Source organism: Plecotus auritus (assembly GCF_963455305.1).
Source record: "Plecotus auritus genome assembly, chromosome: 6".
In the NCBI taxonomy this organism is placed as follows: Eukaryota; Metazoa; Chordata; class Mammalia; order Chiroptera; family Vespertilionidae; genus Plecotus; species Plecotus auritus.
In genome coordinates, this window is record NC_137773.1 from 67,435,122 (window position 1) to 67,460,517 (window position 25,396).

Sequence of the window (25,396 nt, forward strand, 5' to 3'; positions counted from 1 at the left end):
AGGGGACTGGGGGACTTCAGAGGCAGGCGCGCGGAGTGGCTGGACCCACCTGGGGGTGGTCCCGGCTGTGCTGCATGCCTGCTGCCCCAGCAGGGCTGAGGGGACTGGGCATCGCCATCTTGTGGCTGTGGGTGCAGCCATCTTTGAGGGTGTGGCAGTCAGTTAGCATATTCCCTCCTTATTGTCTGTGGGCGCCTCCATCTTTGTGAGGGCATAATGGTCAATTAGCATATGCCCTCTTTATGAGATAGGATACTTTATTCTGTGGCATGTTACATATCATGAGAGAGCAGAAAGTAACTTAGTGAAGATAACTTCAGATCTTTCTTGCTTAAAAGAAAATACCTCTACCATTTTTCTCAAGGTTTTTACTATCAATAATCCATGATTTATTAAAATAATGCTATAAGGAACACATGTATTATTACAAAAAAAAAATGTAAGATCAGTATTTGTTTGCCAGCATTGTTGTCTTTTCTTTCAGTAACTGAACAGTGCTAGCTTGCCACGTGTTCATAGGTAACAGTGTTCTGAAGCCCTGGCATCTTGTGATAGCCTAAAGCTATGACAGCTCTGAGAGCAAGCATCAAATCTGAGAAGTCACTTGTTTTTATTTTTGTTTTCTCCTCATCTGGCTAAGTCACAGTGGGACACGGAGGGCTGTTCAGTCTCATTATGTCAAGACTGATGAAAATGAACAGCTTGTGGCTTCTCTTGAGGTCTAAATTATCTTTAGTTGAGGAAAAGGTAACATGGCAGAGGGAAAATACCCTCTCCCCTTTTTGCCAGTTTTCACCGCAACATCAGGCATGAGTCAAACAATTCTAATTAGATTCTTTGTCATCTGTATGCCAGGAATTCTTCTTTATAGGTAACAGAAATGCTGTGCTTTCAGAATCATGTAGCTTTTCTGTCTGTTAGAGACAGGCAAAATCTATACTATCTTATCTATTTGCCCAAACAATTAATTCATTGATTTTTCCCATCTATGAAAACAACAACAAAGAACCATGCATATCCAATAGAAAAAATGATAGGAATTAAAAGTCAGATATGAATAAAAATCATTAATAAAAAAATAATGCCTACTGATATTTGCTTTTCTCTGTAGCTTGCTTTTCATGTTTTTCCAACAGAGTATTTCACAGTATGTTGTTGAAGCATAACAAAATCCATGAAAATGATATAAGAAACTCCTTAGGAAGAGATGAAACTACAGGGGAAATAAGAAAGTTTGTATTTTGTGTACATTTGGCTTCTAGTTCAAAAGTTTATGGCTTTCTTTTTACATTCAGTTGACACACTACTATATCCCAGGCTGACATATCTGAACTACCACCACTCATGAATTGCGAAGGCCAAGACATTTGGAACTTTTACTGGATTTATGACATTGAAAAGCAAAAGTAGAGCAGAAAATGAATGGAGCTATAAAGGATGTTTGAATCTATCTTATAAAAAAAAGAAATGAACCAAAAAAGTTAGAAAATTGTAGAAGTTAAAATTTATACCAGGCAATGGTGACTGACCAAGTGGGTTAGATGAATGAATGTGTTGATTCATTTCTGATTATATGTTTTGCACTTTTGCTTAAGAGTAAGAGTTTTAAAGGGCTTTATTTAAATTTCAATTTAAGTCAAACATGTAAATTTTAAGACAAAGAGCACATTATAAGAGAAAAAGATGTCCCATTCTAGGAATCTATGCCATTTTAATGATCCTTAACTACAAACTATCTCACTAAGCAGTCTGAAGTTTTTAAGCTGAGATAACCCTGAAGTCATATATGTCAATTCAGTAGTAATTATTCATCTTGCATAGGAAACCCCACATTATATGAAATACCAAAAGAATTTTGATTTTCTAATCACAGAGATATTCTACTGTTATCTCAAAATTAGAAAAAAAATAGGAAATAACTAGCCTTCATAGAATGTGATATGGACCCAATTCTCATTGATTAAAAGATACAGTGCATGCCTGATCTGAAGCAATACTAAAGGAACTGGCAGGAAAATGCAATAGTAGAAATGCTATGCAGTTGCATCTTTGGATATTGGTGATTCATTAGACTTATGGGCAGGAATGTGGACTTGTGGAGGAGTGTAGAATGATAAAATGACTGTCAAAATTCCAGTTTAGGTAACTGGGGAGATGGTGATAATATTTTCTGAATATAAGCAGATTGAGAATGAGACATAATTTATTTTGGAATGTGTTGTGTTTGAGCCCCTTGTATGACAGGTGCATGTGAAGATGTGGAATGCATGACTGTATGTATCAATCAGTAGCTTAGAAGGAAAATCTAAGGTTAGGATTTCAAGTCATTAGCATATAATCATTATTTAAATCAAAGAAGTGGATACAATTTACCAGGGAGAGTTTATAGAGAGGGAGAAGAATAGAGTAAGATCAAAACAAAGACCACCAACAAAAACCTGGAAAACAGCAACATTTAAGAAAATATCATTAAAGGAGACTAGGGACCTCAGAATGTGGAAATAGAGTTTTTGAAAATGTAAATGTTGAATTAAATTGAGGTCATACTGAAATAGGGTGGACTCTAATCCAATGACTGGCATCCTTATAACAAAGGGAAAACAGTTATACAGAGATAACGAGAGACGAGAGAGAGAGAGAGAGAGAGAGAGAGAGAGAGAGAGAGAGAGAGAGAGGGAGAACACATTGGAGCAGAGATTGGAATGCTGAAGTTATCACCAGAAGGAAGGACCCTCCCCTAGAGCTTTTAGAGATTAGCATAGTCCTCAAAATCTTTTGATTTCAGACTTCTAGCCTCCAGAACTGTGAGAAAACAAATTTCTGTTGTTTGCTGCAACCTAGTTTGTAGTACTTGTTATGGCAGCCCTAGGAAACTAACGCATGCAGATTTAAACCATGGTGAAAATGATGCTTGTATCTTTCTCAAAACTAATTCTAGTGCTGTATTTCTTTTTTCCCTAGCAGTGCCAGGTTACTGAGGGGCACAGAAGTGTTAAAATGAACCCTTTGATTCTTAATCTTGTACAACTTTACATTATCTTCCCTTTTCAGGCCTATCTCTACCTCTTATCTCTGCCTAGCAAATTGTGCTATTCAAACGAAGACACTTCCATTTAATTAAAAATTCTTTTCATAAGTGAATTATTTTCTTTCAGAGCCCAAGAGCCTAATTTTAGCTTATTAACCTCATTATGTCCACAAGATCACATCAGTGAAAATCTGAAGCTTCTTTCATTTACTTTCTTGACAAAAAGTAAAAATTACACACCAGACAAGCATATTAAAGATTCTCTTCTAATTGAATCTTTTATCTAAGGTTATACTGGTGGGGAGGGGAAGCTTTTTACTTTTCCTGGAGTATATAAAGGCTCTTTCTTTGATCTCAGTCTTCCTGACATGATTTTTTATTTTTCAAGTCCATACCATGCTCTAGCTATTCTGTCATACTCTGCTGGAAAAAGGTCAAGCCTAATTTTCCAGTCCTCAGAAAAGAAGGCCTTGAGAATAGCAGTACTTTTCCTCACCCTCATTCCTATTCCCTAGCCTAAGGAACTATAAGATATATTAAGATAAATAGGAAAGAAATGAGTTTTTAACTGTGAGGAAAAAAAAGAGTCTTTTCAGCAAGTTATTTGAGTTCATACAGTAGAAAAGTGATTTCACAGCTTTGTTGAGGCAGAATCACTGAAAAAAAAATTCTTCTTTTTCATTCAAGATGAGGAGGGGATGGAGAACTTTATACTAAAATAAATGTCTGCAAAGACCAGAGCAGGGTTTAATTGCCTGTGAACCAGAAACTAGGGAAGGTGAATAACAAGGTGACATTAAGTGTCCCAGTAATGTGAGTCATTATTTTTACAAAAACTAATTTCAATAATCTGCTTAGCACTTTATTTCCAATATTGTTGGGAAAAAGAAATAGAATGGCCATAACAAAATAAGATCTTACAAATGAATGATACAGTCAACAGCTCCAAACTCCCTAGATGGCAACCCTACTTTTGGTATCCAAACCTTTTCTGAATTGCTTATATTCGTGACAATCCATAAAAGAATTTATTTTTCATATGCTCCATGGGTCAACATGTATTTGGTATTTGCATACAATATAATTCAAAGTAAACAAGTGTTCAGTAATAGAATGAAGGTAGGATATGCACCAGTAAACACTAACAATTATACATGGGCTAAGACTAAGCATCAGAACTCATTTCTATCTATGCCTGGAATAAATAAATACAAGTTACTACAGCAATTACCATCTACTACACTCATGTAGAATCAGGTAAGAGTCATTATTCCCACCTTTGTCAATACAGTAGTTAATTCCCAAGTTATTTCTGTTTTAGTTGAAGTTACAAAAACACACAGAGATGTTTAAAAGGAAGATTGCTTACTGGTGGTTTACCAGGTATGCTCTTCTTTAAAAAAAAAAAATTCTTTATTGATTAAGGTATCACATATTTGTCCTCATCCCCCCATTCCCATCCCAAACCCCTCCCCACGCATGCCCCCACCCCCCTGTTGTCCATGACCACTGGTTAGGCTAATATGCATGCATACAAGTCCTTTGGTTGATTTCTCCCCCTTACCCCCACCCTCCCCTACCTTCCCTCTGAGGTTTGACAGTCTGGTCGATGCTTCCCTGTCTCCGGGTATGTTTTTGTTCATCAGTTTATGTTGTTCAATCCCTTCCACTGTGTTAATGGGCCCCCTGGGAAGGCACCTGAGCATTCTCACAATCTGGGTATGCTCTTGGGGAAAAATAAAAACATGCCTTAAGGAAGCGAGAGAGCAGGATTAAGCAGAGGGAGACAATGAGTCGTGATGCGGTTGCAATGGGACCTCAACCAACCTTGCAGAGGACCCTGAAGTAGTAGGTCCAGCCCTTCCAAGATGCTCCAAATGGAAGTAGGAGGTCAGGGCCTTTGTAACCCTGCATTGACAAGTCACTGGAGGTGGGCTGCTTGTGGGTACTTGGCTTAACACTAGGTAAGATGGGTCCCTGCCAAAGGCAATTGCCTGAGAGGGACTCGGCTATGGGCTATCAGCAGCTGGGGATAAGAATCAGAGTCCTGAAAGGAAAACTGGGCAGAGCACCTGTGCATCTACCATAGCTTCCCATTTGTCCCCAGCTTCTGTGTCTTGCTCTTTGCGGTTACTTATGCCACTACCATATCTCATTCAACAGCCCTTTCCTCTCCTCTCACCCTTTTATAAGTCTTTGTCCTAATGGCTTACTGCCTATCCAAGTCCCTAAATACTCACTGGCTATTTCAGTGCTTGCTTGGGAATCTATTTTCAGTCTCTAGCTGAGTGTAGCCAATAAGGTGCCTGGTGCATACCTACAGTCAGGGAAAGAGGAGATTCTCTTACTGCATGTAGCAGATGCCTTTGGTGTCCCACCTGCAATCCTTCATTCTCATCATTTCACTTCACATCGACTGGATTCCAGTTGCCATCACTGTATTTATTCGCCTTATAGCTTCCTCTGGTTTCCAAGAGCTCATTTTGCCCACCTGTATGAAAACCAGAGAAGCCTGGGGGAATCTAAACCAATGACTGATGAAAATTGGACTATAAAATACCTCAGTCCCCATACTTGTCAGCGGATATGTGTGTTCTACCCTGGATGTCAGATTCCCTGGTGGGATCAAGCTCCATTCACCCACAGTAGTGACTTGCTGTCTTACACACTCTTTAGTGGAGGCTTGCCTTCCCTGACTCACTTTTACATTCCCTGAGGAAGTGAACTGGGATTAGCTCCCAAATAAAATACTTAGAAGCAAATCTTTGTATAAGGGTCTACTCCTAGTACAGCCCAGTCGAAGATCCTATCTAATAAAAGAATAATATGCAAATTAACCATCACTCCGCTACACCCACCAGCCACGCCCAACAGCCACACCCAACAGCCAATTAGGAGCAAATATGCAAATAAACCCAACCAAGATTGCTATGGCCACAGAGAGCAGGAGGGAGGCTTGGGTTTCCCCGGCAATGGAGGAAGCCAAGCTTTCCGCCTGCCCTTGCCGGCCTAGGCCTCCAAGGCTACAAAGTTTCAATGATACAAAGTTTCAATGATAGAAGATACATAAACCCAAACAGAAATGGCGACAGCCACAGAACTGGAAAGAGCAGGAGGCTAGGGTTGCCACCGGTGATGAGGAAGCCAAGCTTTCTGCACACCCTGGCCGGCCCAGGCCTCCCTTAAGGCTACAAAGTTTCAATTATAGAAGATACATAAATCCCCCAAAAAAATGGCTGCCGCCATGGCAAGCAGAAGGCTTGGCTCTGCTCCAGGCTACAAAGTTTCAATTGTAGAAGATAAATAAATCCCAGATCCCAGGGCCTCTGCTTGGGTCGCCAGGGAGCGTGGCCGGCCTGCAAACCACCACAGGCCCCTCACCCAGGCCGCCCCACACCCCAAGGGAACCCCCACCCTGATCCGGGACACCCTTCAGGGCAAACCAGCTGGCCCCCACCCGTGCACCAGGCCTCTATCCTATCTAATAAAAGAGTAATATGCAAATTGACCATCACTCCAACACACAAGATGGCTGCCCCCATGTGGTCAAAGATCCTGCCCCCATGTGGACACAAGATGGCCACCACAAGATGGCCAGCAGGGGAGGGAAGTTGGGAGGAACCAGGCCTGCAAGGGAGGGCAGTTGGGGGGGGACCCAGGCCTGCAGGGGAAGGAAGTTGGGAGGGACCCAGGCCTGCAGGGGAGGGCAGTTAGGGGTGACCAGGCCTGCAGGGGAGGGCAGTTAAGGGTGACCAGGCCTGCAGGGGAGGGCAGTTAGGGGTGACCAGGCCTGCAGGGGAGGGCAGTTAGGGGTGACCAGGCCTGCAGGGGAGGGCAGTTAGGGGAAAACAGGCTGGCAGGGGAACAGTTTGGCATCAATCAGGCTGGCAGGGGAGCAGTTAGGGGGTGATCAGGCTGGCAGGCAGAAGCGGTTAGGGGCAATCAGGAAGGCAGGCAGGTGAGCAGTTGGGAGCCTGCAGTCCTGGATTGTGAGAGGGATGTCTGACTGCCCGTTTATGCCCAATCCCACCGGGATCAGGTTTAAACAGGCAGTCGGACATCCCTCAAGGGGTCTCAGATTGGAGAGGGTGCAGGCTGGGCTGAGGGACACCCCCCTCCCCAGTGCACGAATTTCGTGCACCAGGCTTCTAGTAGATATATAAGTCCAAATGCACACAGCGGGACAAATTTTAGGTGGTGATGGAAGGGAAGATCAGGAGGAAAAATAAGCAGAGGATGAGTTTATAAATGATTATCTAAAGGGAAGATTAAGAGAATTAATATAAGAAAATATATGTCAGAGAAAAATCCCAATATTTCAGAGGATTGATAACATCTATATTTTTTTCTACTTATATATTTGGTTTAGAACCAGCATACTCCTCAAGTAACCATGATAATGAGATTTACAGATATCATGGTCTCATCTTCATCACACACACAAAAATTAATACATGTGTCAGTTGCATGTACCCCAGAGACAAGAAACAAGAGGATAGATTTGTGTAGTAAACATTTGTTGTTCATTCTATGTCCAGCCTCAAACCCTCCCCACTATTAGTGCTATTCGCTCTCTTTGGGGAACCCTTCTTCGTGTGAGATGGCACTCACCTCTCACTCTGGCAGCCGAAGCAATAGTTTCCTCTTCTACTCTTCTTGCTCTAGGAAAATCACAGAATAGGTTCCTAAGATACTCTTCTCCAAGGCTTTGAACCTTGAATCATCACAGGGATATATTGAGGCTGAAGGTCGTATTTATCAGTATCAGCATTTAGGTCAAAATGTTTCCACAGGGTGACCATGACTATGGATCCTGCACTGTGTCTTTCCCACGCTTCCACAGATCCGCCCTTATTTTCCCAATGAACAAATGTCACATTTCTCTATAAGAGTGATGCCTTGATATATGCCCACCAATTCTATAAATCCCTAATATCTTTTCAATAAATACCATTTTTGCTAAGGGAGGTAGATTAACGCAGATATAGCATGAGTATATAGCAGCCAGGAGTCTCTCCGGCAAACATGGGAAATTTGGAATTGGTTACAGTGGTCCATGGAACTGACAATGAATGATGGACCAGTAGTCCATGGAATTCCTGTTCATATTTCTATAGGACCATTTAAGGCTCCCTGATACTTGTCATTGCCAAGACATTGTCTTTCCCATATATCTTTCCAATATATTCCTTAAGGTGCTTATTTTATTGTGTTCAAAAAAAACCTAATATATATGTTTTTGTTATAAATTTATGAATTCTATAATTTTTGTAGATCTAAGTCCATGTGAAATTTCTTTTTTTTATAATTCTAAAATTAGATATTTGTGTCAACCTGACCTATAGTTCAAACACATAATTCATAACTGTACTTTTTCTAAATCTGATCATCACACATTAAAAAAGAAATATTTCTTCATTAATGATTTATTTTTTTCATTAAGATTTATTTTAATTTGCATTAAACAAAGAGCAAATTAAAAGCTATGCAGGAGAAAATGCTAAATTCACTAATCAAGTACTGTGAGAAAACATTGAGAAAGTTCATTTAAACTGCATGTTTAAAGATCAACCGAAGAAATGATCCCTCTGTAAGTTTTAAAAATAATAATTTTCAAATATGTTCTCATTTTAAAAACCAAATTTCATTTTGCCAGTTTTTTAACATTTAAAATGTTACTCTTTTTATCTAAAATTAGTTAAGAAAAAAATGAAGGCTAAGCCACAGAAGAACATCTGTGTATTCAGTATGTAAGTGTATTCAACTGTACCATGTTAATTGATCCAAGACATCTTACACTCTGTTTTGATTATCTGCATGGCTTATCAGGAAATGAAGTGAGAAAGCGAAGATTATTTGTGTGGTTATATTTATCTTAATTTTTAAACTGTTTAGTTTCATTTGTCTGAAACACCTCTGTATTTCTTTGGAGACTTAGATTAATTGATTTAAATCCAGACATGAAGTCTTTCCTAAGTTAGAGAGGCAGCAGTAAAGACACTATTATATAGAATCTGGCTGGGGGGTCTAGGTCCATATAACGATTAAATCTAAAAGTTTAATTATTTAGGGCAGATCTGATTAATGTTCATGGAAACAAAATTAATATCATTACTTATTTGTTGAGAAATAAAACCAGTCATACTTTTGGTATCTTGATCTCATAATGGAGAAGGAGGAATGGATTTTATGATTATACAACACTTAGAACATGGCCTCTATTGAACATAATAATGATCTACCAAATAATAAATGAACTACCAAAAGGTGAAGTAGTTTGACTTTGGAGATTGACATATTACTTCTCAAACTACATACTTTTGACAAACTATTCTTAACAGTAGAATTTTTTAATTCCACTTCCCTATAACCTACAGAAAAAAAAAAACCACCTCTTTACATGCCATACAGGATTTTTCAAGATTGGGATGCCCTAAGCTTATTACTTCTCTACCTCCATATAAACCATTGATTTGAGCAATACTGAACTTTTTGAAATGTCCTAAATTTGTGCTTCTACCTAAAGTTGTCTCTATTTTCTCATTAAAGGCTTATCTCAGATGTCTTTTCCTGTGGTAAACTTTCCCCAATTCCCAGACTGCTGCCTGTCCTCTATTGCTGCATGGCACCTTTTTCATAGTTCTGTGGGCGGCACCCTGATGGCCTGTTTCAATAATCCTGAAGGAAATGGTAAGGATCTTGGTGTCTCAGATAAGCCGTACAAGAACTGACATATCCTGGGTCTTGATATATTTTTATTTTACAAATGAATGAACAAATGTCACATTTCTATAAGAGTGATGCTTTGGGCCCATCCAGCATGGCTCAGGAGTTGAATGTCAACCTATGCACTAGGAGGTCACGGTTCGATTCCCGTTCAGGGTACATACCAGGGTTGTGAACTTGATCCCCAGTAAGGGGAATGCAGAAGGCAGCTGATCAGTGATTCTCTCTCACCATTGATGTGTCTATCTCTCTCTCCTTCTCCGATCCTGTCTGGAATCAATATATATATATATGTGTGTGTGTGTGTGTGTGTATATATATATATATATATATATATATATATATATTTTTTAAAAGAGTTGATGTCTTGATATATGACATCCAATTATTGGAAAAGTGGCAATGAAAAAAGATTGAGAAAGTCTCTTTGGCATATAAACTGCAGATATTTAAAATTAGAAGTATTTTTCTCATAAAATCATTCTCATCTTTATAGGATGCCTATTTTAAAAAAAAATATTATCCATATTTTGAAATTTCCTTCAGATAGCTAGAAAGGCAGGTTTATCTACTTCTGGTATAGACCCACTGCACAGATGTGTAATTTGATGACTTTAATAGCATGTAATAAAATAAAACACAAACTAAAACTAATGCGAGAGAAGAGGTACTATATTGTGGAAACAGTAGTAGGGGCCTAAAAACTCATTATTTTAATTTGCTCTCACTGCCATAAAATAACCAAACTCTCTACAGAATACCTTTTTAGCTATTTTATTTGCATTTTCTCATTATTCTTTTACTAGAGGCCCAGTGCACGAAATTCGTGCACAGGGTTGTGTATCCCTCAGTCCAGCCTGCACCCTCTACAATCTGGGACCCCTCGAGGGATGTCCAACTGCCCGATCCTAGGATCGGGCCTAAACGGGCAGTCAGACATCCCTCTCACAATCCAGAACTGCTGGCTCCCAACTGCTCGCCTGCCTGCCTTCCTGATTGCCCCTAACTGCTTCTGCCTGCCAGCCTGATCACCCCTAACCACTCCCCTGCTGGTCTGATTGATGCCTAACTGCTCCCTGCCAGCCCGATTGTCCCTAACTGCCCTCCCCTGTGGGCCTGGTCACCCCTAACTGACCTCCTCTGCCGACCCGGTCACCCCTAACTGCCCTCCCCTGACAGCCTCATCACCCCTAACTACTCTACCCTGCTGGTCTGATCCCCCCCCATTTCCCTTCCCTGCAGGCCTGGTCACCCCCAACTTCCCTCCTCTGCCGGCCTGGTCACCCCTAACTGCCCTCCCCTGCAGGCTTGATTGCCCCCAACTGCCCTCCCTTGCAGGCCTGGTCCCTCCCAACTGCCCTCCCTGCTGGCCATCTTGCGGTGGCCATCTTGTGTCCACATGGGGGCAGGATCTTTGACCACATGGGGGCAGCCATCTTGTGTGTTGGAGTGATGGTCAATCTGCATATTACTCTTTTATTAGATAGGATAGAGGTCTGGTGCATGGGTGGGGGCCAGCTGGTTTGCCCTGAAGGGTGTCCTGAATCAGGGTGGGGTTCCCTTGGGGTGTGGAGTGGCCTGGGCGAAGGGCCTGTGGTGGTTTGCAGGCCAGCCATGCCCCCCGGCGACCCAAGTGGAGGATCTGGTATATGGGGTTTATTTATCTTCTACAATTGAAACTTGGTAGCCTTGAGCAGAGCCAAGCCTTCTGCTTGCTCTGTGGTGGCAGCCATTTCTGTTGGGTTTATGTATCTTCTATAATTGAAACTTTGTAGCCTTAAGCGGAGGCCTGGGCCGGCCAGGGTGTGCGGAAAGCTTGGCTTCCTCCATCACCGGGGGCAACCCTATTCTCCCACTCTCCCCAGCTCCATGGCTGCCACCATTTTTGTTGGGATTTATTTATCTTCTATAATTGAAACTTTGTAGCCTGGAGTGGAGGCCTGGGCCGGTAAGGGCATGCAGAAAGCTTGGCTTCCTCCATTGCCGGGGAAACCCAAGCCTCCCTCCTGCTCTCTGTAGCCACAGCCATCTGGGTTGGGTGTATTTGCATATTCGCTCCTGATTGGCTGGTGTGCGTGGCTGGTGGGTGTAGCAAAGGTGCGGTCAATTTGCATATTACTCTTTTATTAGATAGGATGATTTTCTATCACTTGTTTCTCTTTTCTCTTCCTTATTTTATCATTAATTTTTCAACTCTGAGGTATTTCTAGTCTTTTCTATCTATCCCAATGATTCAACTATTTTATATGCCCAAAGATGGATGGTAGTGATTACAATTAGAGAGTAAAAAATCACTAAAATGTGACAAGACACAGTACACTATCCTGGAAAAATGGACTGACACAGCCTGTCCTGGTTTCCTTTCACCACTCGATAGATGCATTTCTATATAACTTAGGACAAAGCCAGATTATTGCAAAGTAACCAACACTTTTTATACTTTTATTTATTGGAAAGGTTATTAAGGGCATATATTTTCTTAAATCATAAGAAAAGTTTGTCTCCAATTCATGGCTGAAGGGCCTCATAAGGTAGATAGCCTTTCAAACCTGTATGCCCCTTCTAGCAAAGGCAGTGCTTAGAAATCCTATATAATAAAAGAGTAATATGCAAATTAACCATCACTCTGCTACACCCATAAGCCATGCCCACCAGCCACGCCCATCAGCCAATCAGGAGTGAATATGCAAATAAACCCAACCAAGATGGCTACGGCCACAGAGAGTAGGAGGGAGGCTTGGGTTTCCCTGGCAATGGAGGAAGCCAAGCTTTCCGCCTGCTCTTGCCGGCCTAGGCCTCCACTCAAGGCTACAAAGTTTCAATGATAGAAGATACATAAAACCAAACAGAAATGGCGGCAGCCACGGAGCTGGAAAGAGCAGGAGGCTAGGGTTGCCCCGGTGATGGAGGAAGCCAAGCTTTCCACACACCCTGGCCGGCCCAGGCCTCTGCTTAAGGCTACAAAGTTTCAATTATAGAAGATACATAAATCCCCCCCAAAATGGCTGCCGCCACAGAGCAAGCAGAAGGCTTGGCTCCTCTCCAGGCTACAAAGTTTCAATTGTAGAAGATAAATAAACCCCAGATACCAGGGCCTCTGCTTGGGTCGCCAGGGGGCATGGCCGGCCTGCAAACCACCACAGGCCCCTCGCCCAGACCACCCCACGCCCCAAGGGAACCCCCACCCTGATCTGGGACACCCTTTAGGGCAAACCAGCTGGCCCCCACCCGTGCACCAGGCCTCTATCCTATCTAATAAAAGAGTAATATGCAAATTGACCATCACTCCAACACAGAAGGTGGCTGCCCCCATGTGGTCAAAGATCCTGCCCCCATGTGGACACAAGATGGCCACCACAAGATGGCCAGCAATGGAGGGCAGTTGGGAGGGACCAGGCCTGCAAGGGAGGGCAGTTGGGGGCAATCAAGCCTGCAGGGGAGGGTAGTTAGGGGTGACCAAGCCGGCAGAGGAGGGAAGTTGGGGGTGACCAGGCCTGCAGGGAAAGGCAGTTGGGAGGGACCCAGGCCTGCAAGGGAGAGCAGTTGGGGGGGACCAGGCCTGCAGGGGAGGGCAGTTAGGGGTGAACAGGCCTGCAGGGGAGGGCAGTTAGGGGGAAACAGGCTGGCAGGACAGTAGTTAGGCATCAATCAGGCTGGCAGGGGAGTGGTTAGGGGGTGATCAGGCTGGCAGGCAGAAGTGGTTAGGGGCAATCGGGAAGGCAGGCAGGCGAGCAGTTGGGAGCCAGCAGTCCTGGATTGTGAGAGGGGTCCCAGATTGGAGAGGGTGCAGGCTGGGCTGAGGGACACCCCCCTCCCATGTGCACGAAATTTTCGTGCACCAGGCCTCTAGTTAAAAATAAAAGGGTAAGTGACTTATCTTGCTTAAATAATGTAAATTAACATCATGATAGTCAAAAGGGCAGATCCACAGATGGTAGTAATATTGGGTTTGGATCAGAAAGGAGCCAAAGGGATTTTGCTGCCACACAGGGAGAGTATATTAAGGAATATTTAATTTAAATGTCTGTAAATTAGCAGGAATTTCAAAAACTTGAAAAAAAATGGAATAGAAGACTCAGGCAGTGAATAAAGAATTGGTGACTGTAAAAGTAACTGCCAGACTTGTGCTGTCCAACACAGTAGCCATTAGCCTTATGTGAGTATTTAAAATTTTTAAAGGGGTTCATTTTCATAGAGTTTTAGGTTCACAGCAAAGTTGAGAAGAAATTACTGCAATTTTCCATATTCATCTTTCCCTCATACCTGAGCAGCCTCCCCCATTATCAACATCACTCACAGACTTGTATATTTGTTATCATTGATGAACCTACATTGTAATATAATGTAAATGTGTTTTAATTTTAAATTCCACTTGTTCATTGCTGGTATATAGAAATCTAGTGATTGTTGTGTATTAACTTTGATCCTGCAACCTTGCTATAATGACTTACAAGTTCCAGGAGATTTTTTGTTGATTCTTTTGGATTTTCTACATAGATGATCGTGTCATCTGTAAGAAGAAAAAAAAAAGACAGTTTTCTTTCTTCCTTACCAATTGGTATAATTTTTATTTTTAATCCTCACCAGGGGATATTTTTTTCTTTTTTTATTGTTTAAAGTATTACATATAGTAGTGCATGTATCTGGGGATATTTTTTCCATTGATTTTTAGAGAGAGTGGAAAAGAGGGAAGAGGAGAGAAAGAGAGAGAGATCAACGTGAAAGAGACACATGGATTGGTTGCCTCTTGCAGGTACCCTGACTGGGGCAAAGATCAAACCTGCAATCCAAGTACGTGCCCTTGATTGGGAATCAAACCCAAGACCCTCGGTCCACAGACCAATGCTCTAAATGCTCTAACCATTGAGAAACCAGCCAGGGCCCAATTGGTATACCTTTTTTTTTTTTTTGTCTTCCGTTGAAAAGGTATAATGAGAGAGGATACCTTTATCTTATACCTAATCTTAATGGAAAAGCTTTGAGTTATGACATTAGTTGTAGGTTTTCTATAGACATTTTTTTTATCAAGTTGAGAAAGTTTATTCTGTTACTGAATAAAAATCATAAATGTGTGGTTGGTTTTATCATACAGATTTTCTGCATCTATTGATATGGTCGCAAGACTTTTCCTTTTAAGTCTATTGATGGATTACATTAATTGATTTTTGAATGTTAACTTAACCTTGTATATCTGGTATAAATCTCACTTGGTTGTGATGTATAATTTTTTTTTTTACATAATGTTTGCTACTGATTGCTAATATTTTGCTGAGGACTTTTACATCTGTGTTCATGAAAAACATTGGTCTAGTTTTCTTATAATGTCTTTGTATGGTTTTGGTTAGGGTACTGTTGGCTTCATAAAATGAGTTAGGAAGCATTCCTTCTGCTTCTATCTTCAGAAACAGATTGTAGAAAATTGGTATAATTTATTTCTTAAATGGTTGGTAGAATTTACCAGTGAATTCTGGGCCTGGTCCTGATATTTTCTGATTTGGTATCCAAAGTTCAGTACTGTCTAGATTTAGGAATTTGTTAAACATTTGCTGATTTAACTAACAAAGTTTCAGAAATAAATCACAGAATTCCTCCCATCATTCTAGTCAGAAGAGAGGCTAAAACATTTAATCTCAAAGCATAATACTCTTACAAAAGCACTTTGTGCAGGCCAAGAGATGTTTTCTAGAGAGAGTGAGTGACATGTGTGCATACTGTCCTATGAGTATTATCTACCCAGGTGAAGGGGAGCATTGCAGAAGAGAATTTAACAGAATAACTGAGATTTTTGCTATGCCTGATGAATGGAAGTATCTTGTGTAACTGGAGACATATATGCAAGATAGAGCACAATTGAAAATGAGGGAAAAAATAATGCTGTGGCTTACTTGTGAGTGATTATGATGTGGGTCATTGTAACATTAAAATGCTTAAGTGAGATAGATTTTGAAAGCTGTAACTCAGAAGTCATTCTGGTAGCAATCTAGAAGTTGTGTTTGGGTTGAGGTGAAAGAGGCAGTTATCCTAAGGTCAGTAACACCTCAGATCAAAAAATGACTAGTCCGTGCACCACAGCATTGGAATAAAAAAGAAGTGACACAGAGGCCTGGCTGCAATGGCTCAGTGGTTGAGCATCGATCTATGAACCAGGAGGTCAGGGTTCGATTCCCAGTCGGTTGCTGGCTTGATCCCAGATCGTGGAGGAAGCAGCCAATCAGTGATTCTCTCTCATCATTGATGTTTGTATCTCTCTCTCCCTCTCCCTTCCTCTCCGAACTCAATAAAAATATGTATTTTTTAAAAAGTAACACAGAGAGAGGTTATTCAAAGGCAGACCAAAGGTTTGATCACTAATTAGCCATGAAAAGTGAGCAAATGTGGAGTCAAAAACTTACCATAAGTCATCGTTTTCTCCACTATCATTCAACACTCTGAAGGTGAGGTTTCTTGGTGGTTATTTTTTTTCTTACCAACCTTCCAATGTAATTAAACTCTACCATCTTACACCTCCTCAGAAAGAGGGAAAAAATCAACTCTCATTTTATTGATCTCATTAACTCATTGGCAACTATTATTACAAGACTTAGTTCATTTTTAAAATGAGACTTAGATGCACCTAGTTAAGAATAACAACTGAAGATTTTCCACTGGGAAAAGTGTTTTCCTTACCATAAACTAATCATCTTTTAGGCAAAATTCATTATTTAGTCATAAGATTAACACACAGTGCTATCTGTAGGGTTATGGCAAAATTGAAAGGGATCCCTTAGAATAATCAACCCATGTGATTGATTTATCAAAAGATGGTGATATATGAGATATGCTCTGAGCCCTATTATTCCATGGTCTGTTAATCAGTATCAGCATGGACAGACTTTGAATCAAGATAGATATATATGCATTTGTCCCCCACTCATGCCTCAGTTGGCCAATCTTACTAGGGACTAGTGTTCTCTCACCTTGGCCACACTCCCTAACTGCACAGAAGCCTCAGTGGGGCTGGTCCTCCTCTTACAGATTCTCACCTCCTGCCTTCTACACTCTTTACTAGATTATTAAGAGGCAGAAAACATGGATCTGAACCTCAGAGCTACCTTAATTGTATTACTTTTTAAAGTTACTTAACATTTTAAAATCTCTTTTCTTACTTGAAGTTAGAGATGGTATCTTGTATGTTTTGTGGGCTTGTTAGGAAGTTAAAATAAATTTGCACATGTTTAATAGCTTGCATAATGCCAGACACCCAGTATAGCTTTTCAAAAAAATAATAGTTATTAGTATAACTATTACTATCCCTATTCCATTAGGATACTGTCCTCTGGAAAATGAGAGACCCTGTAATCTGAAAATTAATTAATGGTGACATATTCTGAAGTGTTAATACTGTAAACTTGATTGGTCTTGAGTATTAACTGCCAGGGAAATATTTGCAAATGAGGAGTTCCCTTCTGCAGCTAGTACTTACCCCCGTGTTCTTTATATTTGTGTCCTTGATTTTATTTTTTTTAATATGTATTTTATTTTTATTTAAGAGAGGAAGGAAGAGGGAGAGAGCGATAGAAACATCACTGATGAGAGAGAATCACTGATCGGCTGCCTCCTGCATGCCCCACACTGGGGATCAAGCCTGCAACCCGGGCATGTGCTCTGACCGGGAATTAAACCGTGCCCTCCTGGTTCATAGGCTGATGCTCTACCACTGAACCACACCAGCCTCTCTGTGTCCTTGATTTTAATAGGTATTATTACCTCCAAAAATGTTCCATGTCCAAATTTCGGAAATGCTGAGTAAAACAAATTTGAAAAAGGATTCCTTCCAATATCTAATTCTTTAACATGCTTATATACATTGTGAGCATTTTAATAAGAACCTTAAGAAACCAAGTGGACCATTTGAGCAAGAACTTGAGTTCCATGATATATACTAGGGAACCCTGACACCTAGAGAGGCCATAACGGTAAGAATAGGATGTAACCAGCAGCAAGGTCTAGTCTGCTCACACTGCTAGGTCACTCCCCAGATTAGTTATCCAGTTTATAGTCTGTACACCACAAATATCCATATCAGGATTTCCTCGCCTATCTAGTCAAATTCCTGGTCATAAAATTAGCATTTCCTAAAGAGCACTGAACCATCTTCCCTTTCTTTGTTTTTCACTGCAAAGTACTTGAAATTTAGGATTTGCTGAGAAAGTATACCTGTTCCTGTCTTTATTTATCTCTTCCTGCGAATCCTCACTCTATGCCTGCTGTAAGATGCTAATTCTCGTATATTTCTTCTGCAATAAGCTTCTAGTTATATCTAGGTAATCAAAACAAAAGCTTGTGCATGCTTTCTTCAAGAACTGCACATAAAGAATTCAAATAACTGAAATGCTTGGCTTAGAATCTACGTGTTTTTGTCTTAAATACTTTTCCAAAGTAAAAGTGGTAGCCAGTAGCAACCTCAGTGCCATTTAATGTACATGATGCTCTCCAGCTAACTACAAAAGTGTGATTACTTACAACGAACAAAAATGGCAGGAGAGTGGGTAGATTTACAATTACGGACAATCACTAGGCTGCGTTTGTTGCTTTGATGTGTGGGAGCATTGCAGCCGAGGATAATCATATGACAATAAAGAGCAGCCTCCAGAAAGCCTGGGCTCAGGTGGGAAAAACACTGCATATGGAGCCACAGGAATGGGACTGAGAAAAACAAAACAAACAAACAAAAAAGAAATGGGAGGGGGGATTATTATCTAATTAAGGCCACTCTCTACCTCAAATAAATGTATCATTCATTATTAGTTGGATTAATTAAAGCTTAAAAGAAACATTTCTACATTTTTAGAAACAATAATTTATATTTATTATATTGATAACATTATATTTTCCCTTTCTCTCATTTTAGCTATAACTGGGGAGTGTGAAACATTTGTATTGAAATAGAAATAATTTTCTTAGATATGCAACACCCTGCATAGTAAAAAGTAACATGTTAGTGTGAAAGAATTTACTTGCATTGTCTCATTTATAGAAAGAGAGATTCCTATAATTTTATAGACTGGAGCATAGACAGCATAGTACTTTCCCAAAACCACACACACACACACACACACACACACACACACTCACCTGCCAGAGCCATGATTCACACCCAGATCTATTCCAGGGCCCAAACTCTTAACTGTTATTGTCCTCTCCTGCATGAATCATGAGCAAATAGACTTCACAATCTTCCACATGTGCCTGTGACCATTCTACAAGCAGGCTTGTCTTTCGGTGTGAGTTCACCAACATATTTCTGGAAAACTAACTTCTATATTTTCTGAAAAGCATAGCATAAATCTGGAAGTCTACTGTAATATCTTTTCTTGGCCAGAACTGCCTAGCCTTTGATCCATACTGCATTTCTTACTGTCAGCCCATTTCTGGTACTTAGTAGATTTGACCCAAAACTTTGAGGGACACTGTTTGATGATGTAACGGTGTGAAGGTGGCCTGACCTGGTTTGTAGAATTGTCAAAAGCTATAACAGAACGTTGCCTTCAATTAACGTGTCTGTTAGTGACTATTTTTAAAACAGAACGAAATAAGATTGAAAACTAGGTCAGTCCACTTTACATTAAGGACTTCATGTAGAGTATCTCCCTCCCGATTCTTGAATTTGTATCAAAGAATATTAGAAATTAAAATTATTTTATGAAACATCTATTCAAGCCTTTCATTTTATAGATAAGAGGAATACGATCAAGAGATTGGCCTCCTGGGATAACCTTTTCCATTCAAAATACAACTTCATTTTTTTAGGTCCTCATTCAGAATTATATTTGAGGAATTAAATATTCTTTGTATGTAAGTGGTTTAGCATGCAAGAGACTTGAAGAATACTCCCTAGTCAACAAAGAAGGCCTCAATAAGATTTCTCATTCAAACGATAAGAAAATGCATTTATTTACCTTTAATATGATATATTTTCCCTTTGCAGAAGGCAGATTTTCATTGCAGTTCTTGATTTTCAATCCTTGCGCACACTCTTTAAGGCAAGGTTAAGTTTATCTTAGTGTGTACTCTTTTATCATTTTGTAAATGTGACTCTGAGTCCCCACATAAATTACCTTTGTGTTATCTCCTATGAAATTTTGCAAAGTCCAATTGATAAAGGAAGCAATTAGCAAGATTCATTCTAGGAATTGAATTCAACTACCTGCAACTCTGTTATATGATGTTTTCCTATTGAACTTTATAAGCATTTTTTCAAAATCTACTTTTATTTTCAAATACAGAGAAATAGTAGAGTATTTTGAGGAAAATATTTTTTTAAAAAGTGATGGGGCCCTAACTGGTTTGGCTCAGTGGATAGAGCGTCGGCTTGCGGACTCAAGGGTCCCAGGTTCGATGCCGGTCAAGGGCATATACCTTGGTTGCGGGCACATCCCCAGTAGGGGGTGTGCAGGAGGCAGCTGAATCAATGTTTCTCTCTCATCGATGTTTCTAACTCTCTATCCCTCTCCTTGCCTCTCTGTAAAAAAAATTAATAAAATATATTTTTTAAAAAAGTGATGGGCTAAGAATCAGAAATCTAAGACTTTATTCTTAGTCTTATGTGATACCTATCAAATCATTTGAACTTTTTTAGGTTTGTCATGTTTATCAATAACCTAGTGCTAAAATTACCTGTCCTGCTTGCTTCACATGGTTTTTTGAGATTAAATGTGGTAATAAGTGTAAGGCTGCTTTGTTAGTTGTTAGTCACTATCAATTAAGTTATTAATTTATTCATGTATTTGTTTATGCAACATTTAAAAGCTCCTACCCTATGTCAGGCTCTCTGGTAAGCAATGGACACATAGTAATGATCCAAAAGATATTGACCCTGCCCCTATAGGTCTTATGGTTTAATGGGGGATACAGACATTAGTAACAACAACAAAAAACCCACATAAATAAGTACAGAATCAAATCGTGATAAGTGGAAGGGAAAGACCAGGGGACTGTGAAAAAGAGTAAAAGTGGAAACCTACTTTAAATTCAGAAGAACTCTCTTAAAGTTAGCAGCATTTAAACAAGGTTGAGCAGGAGCTAACCAGACAAAGAGTTGGAGGTAAAGCATACTCCAAGTAGAGAACACATGTATATAAACCCCTTAACAGGGAAATAATTTTGAGTTTTCCAGGAATAACAGCAGGAAGAAGAAAATGGCATAAGATAATGTTGGAGAGATAGGTAGGGGCTAGATTTCCAAGGAAATTATACTTCTTGTGAAGAATTTTGGTTTTTATCCTAAGTACAATGGAAAACCATTAAAGTATATTGAGCAATAGATTAACATAATATGAACAATAATTATAAAGAAACACTTCACTGTCTACGTAGAGTGCATTTGAGATATACTTGTAATTATATATATATATATATATATATATATATATATATATATATCTTTTTATTGATTTCAGAGAAGAAGGGAGAGGGAGAGAGAGATAGGAACATCAGTGATGAGAGAGAATCATTGATTGGCTCCTCCTGCACACCCTCTACTAAGTATCGAGCCTGCAACCCGTGCATGTGCCCTTGACTAAAATCGAACCTGGGACTCTTCAGTCCATAGTCCAATGCTCTATCCACTGAGCCAAACCGGCTAGGGCTACTTGTGACTTTTAATAAAGCAAAGAATGGATGATGAATTCAAAATTGGCGCAGAGTGTGGGAGAAGAAAATGTGGACAGAAATAATGTTTTATTCCTTGATCGATGAATAGCTGGATGGAGTTGCTCTGCACTGCGATGGAAATGCTGGACAGATAGCAGCAGACTTGAAGGAGAGTCAGGAGTCAAGAGTTCATTTGGCAACTTGCTAAGATTTAAAATGTATGTTACCATAATGTACAAAGGTATACAGATGAAACTGGGGTCAAAAATTCTGAAATAATTTGATAGTCTATGATGTCACCAAATATCCCTTTTTGTGTGAGTTGTATTGCTCCAAATACGTTTGTCCATGAAAACTATCTATCGGTATATTTCACATCAGTACAGCTTGGTTAGGATTTTAAGGTGCACAACCTCATATGTAAAATTTCAAAATCTAAAAATTATAAAATATAAGTGTGTTTTTATAGCTTGTGACATAACTGAACCAAATTTGGCAGCAAAACCCACCTGAACTGATGGGAAACTATATAATCTGTATTTCATCTCACATAGCTTGACTGTTTTCATGTTTCACAGAAATATAAGCATATTTGAAGTATAAGGTGTTGCCCAGACCTGGCTGGCAATGTTATGCAATATATAATATATGCATTTATTGCCTTTCTAAAAGCTTAAAAATTCTGAATCCTGATGTACATCTGTCCCCAAGGATTTCAGATGTGGAATGTGAACCTGTAACAATACATACCTTTTTATTAATCATTCAATATTTTTCAACCAATAAGTAAATTAACAAATGACAAGATAATTGTTTCTATTTTTAATGCATTTTTGACATAGATTTGGGAGCAGGTTATCCTAATAAATCAATGTCAGCTACCCTCATTGCAACAAAAACAAAAAAAATGGGATTTAGACCAATTCCAAAGGTTGGGCTGTTCATTTCTGTTTTGTTTAACTGTTTTTAGATGAAAAGAATCCAAAATAGTCGCCAAGTAATAAGAAAAGGTTTAATTATTGATCCTTTCCCAAATCTTCATTTGTTTTGTTTCTGGTTCGTTAATAGAAAGCACACCCCTAGTAATTTTAGCTTAAGTATAGCCCTGCAATCCATGTGTCCCCAGTGATAGAATGACCAGGGCCCAGAGTGAGAGGTACATAGCACCTAAGGTCTTTTTTTTTCTGCTTGCAGAGAAGTGACAACCCAGAAGAAAAAGTTCAAACCATGTTGTGGGAATGAAGGAATCAGATTTTCATATCAATTTGACTTTTGAGTGATCTTAGGTCTCTCTGTCCAACACAGATCCTAGATCCTTCATCAAAAGTTAGAGAGTGGCCCGGCAAGTGTGGCTCAGTAGTTGAGCATTGACCTATGAACCAGGAGGTCACAGTTGGATTCCCAGTCAGGGCACATTTCTGAGTTGTGGGCTCAATCCCCAGTGTGGGGCATGCAGGAGGCAACCAATCAATGGTTCTCTGTCATTGTTGATGTTTCTATCTCTCTCCCTCTCCCTTTCTCTCTGACGTAAATAAAAATGTGTTTTAAAAATTAGAGAGTGAATCAAGCCTGAGACCACATAATGTGCATGTACACAGGGCCTGAAGGTGGAAAAATAAGGAACCACCCTCCAAGAGCATGATGAGGTAAAGCTCTGGCTGCTTTATCTAGCCCATTTAGCTAAGCAGAGAAAGGGCAAATATCTAGAATCTAGACACAACTACCAGGGGCCTATTGTAGTTCCAGCCCTAGATAATTGGAGCAAAGCTAGAAGAAAGGTGATAATAAGGGCAATTATTATTACTTTAATATTAAAAAATCAATTAGCCTAAAGTTTTGAATACTTGTGCGTGTCAGGCACTCAACTGGATACTTAACATGTACAGTCTTGCTAAAACTTATAAAAACCTTGCAAAATACACATTGTTTTCAATTTGCACATGTGAAATCGGATGCACCCATGAGGTTAAATAACCTGCCCAAGGATGCGCAGCTCATAAGAAGTAAAAGAATTTCAACTCTGCAGAGCTCACATGATGGTCCAAGACCTAAAACCTGGTCTGTTCACAAAACAATAACCACTAACATTTGTGTGGTACTTTACAGTGTAAAATGCATTAACTTTTCTGATCTTTAAAACAACATTTTGAAATGGAAAAGGCACTTTTCTAGATAACAAAACAGAGACGCAGAGAGGATCAATGATTCTCCGTAAGCCGTCCAACTGGAGAGTCGTAGACCCAGGACAAAGAAGCAGGGCTGTGGCCCGAAGCTGAGCCTCTCCTCTTATTCCATGTGGCTCCTCAAGTTCAAACACTTAGAATTGAAAATCGGAACTGTATTGTCTTTTTGTTGCTCACCTGAGAGTTTGAGTCTCCTAGGAAATAAGGACCTGTGGGATAAACTGGGCACTTGTTTGTTTATTTAAACTAATCCCAACTTTATTCACTGTGCATTCACATGGCATTATGGTTCTTTGCTGACTCTTTTTGTCCAGTTCTGCATATCCTCTTGCAAAATCTCAAGACTCAAATATACAGGAATTATTGGTTAGCGTCTGCCTTCCTATGGCCCACATTTGTAGATATAGAATATATACAATAAATGAACATGCTGAGAACTAAATAAATAGCTAATTTAGCTTTCCAGGTTAGTGGAAATGCTGTATCCAATCAAAATATGAAAATATAAAGAGAAGAAAGAACAATAATTCACTTTGTGTGAGAAATGGTCAACAATCTCTCCCCCACTTCCCCAGTCCCCAAATCAAGACCTGGAACTAATGTGGGGAGAGGGGTGGGGCTTTAACTGGAGAGATTCGGAAGATCCTTTTGGAATTCAAATTCCATCTCTTTACTCTCTAGTTTGGGCTAAAAAGACCTCTGCCTTGAAATGTTGATTCCATAAATTTAGAGAGAAGGGTATAGTGTAGAGGAAGGGAAGCAAAGAGCAGAGAGACTCAAAGGCGCAAACAGCCTTTCTAATTCCTTTCAGGTTCTTTGGCCCAGCTCAGTTCGCTAGATAGAAATAAGGGGAGGGGGCAGTATATTTAGGCACAAACTCTCTCTAGATCATGATGGTGAATGTGCTCCCACTTCTACTCAGAACACTCATCACTACTTCCAGCTCACACCAACTTATCTCGCAAAACTCAACTCATATTGCATCTTTCTGAAAATTTTTCTCTTAAGCCTCTTTATCTTGGTTAAAAGTCCCTCCCAATTATCCCTATGGTACCCTGTTTAATATCAACCTTTTAAAAAATGCGGTCTCAGACTTAAATCCTTGAGGACAAGGACTGCCTCACATTGTTTCTCTAAAGATTTATGTCATCATGAATGATGAAATACTTTTATGACACAACTTTTTTTTTTTCTAGCCTCACTTTAAACATCTTTTCTGCTTACTCTTAGAGTCACTTAAGTGAGAACTATTTCAGTTTGTTAATTAAAATATCCCACCCAGCCTGGCCAGTTGTAGCTCAGTGATTGAGCTTCGACCCAGAAACCAAGAGGTCACTATTCAATTCTCAGTCAGGGCACATGCCCAGGTTGTGGGTTCGATTCCCTATAGGGGGCGTGCAGGAGGCAGCCAATCGATTATGTTCCTCTTTCATTGATGTTTCTCTCTGTGTCCCTCTCTCTTCCTCTCTCTCTCTCTTAAAAAAATAATCAATAAAAACATTTTAAAGTACATAAATAAATAAAATAAAAATAAAATATCCCATCCAATGTAATAATCAAAACTTTGAATATGCCTTGCAGTTAAATCTTCTCTTTTCCATCAGCTAGGTCTGGATTTAGTCAGGAACCTGCCTTCTGAGAAGGGGTTATAAACAGCTATTTCTCTCCTTCTCTGCACTTCCACTTCTAGGTTGCAGTCTACACCTTCTGTATCCTCTACAATCTGAGTGCAGGGGGAGGAACGAAAATAGTCTTTCCAGAAAGCTTAGCTTGACTGCCTTTCCGTTTCTTCTCTGAGCATAGTGTTAAAGTCGACTTTTTTTCTCAG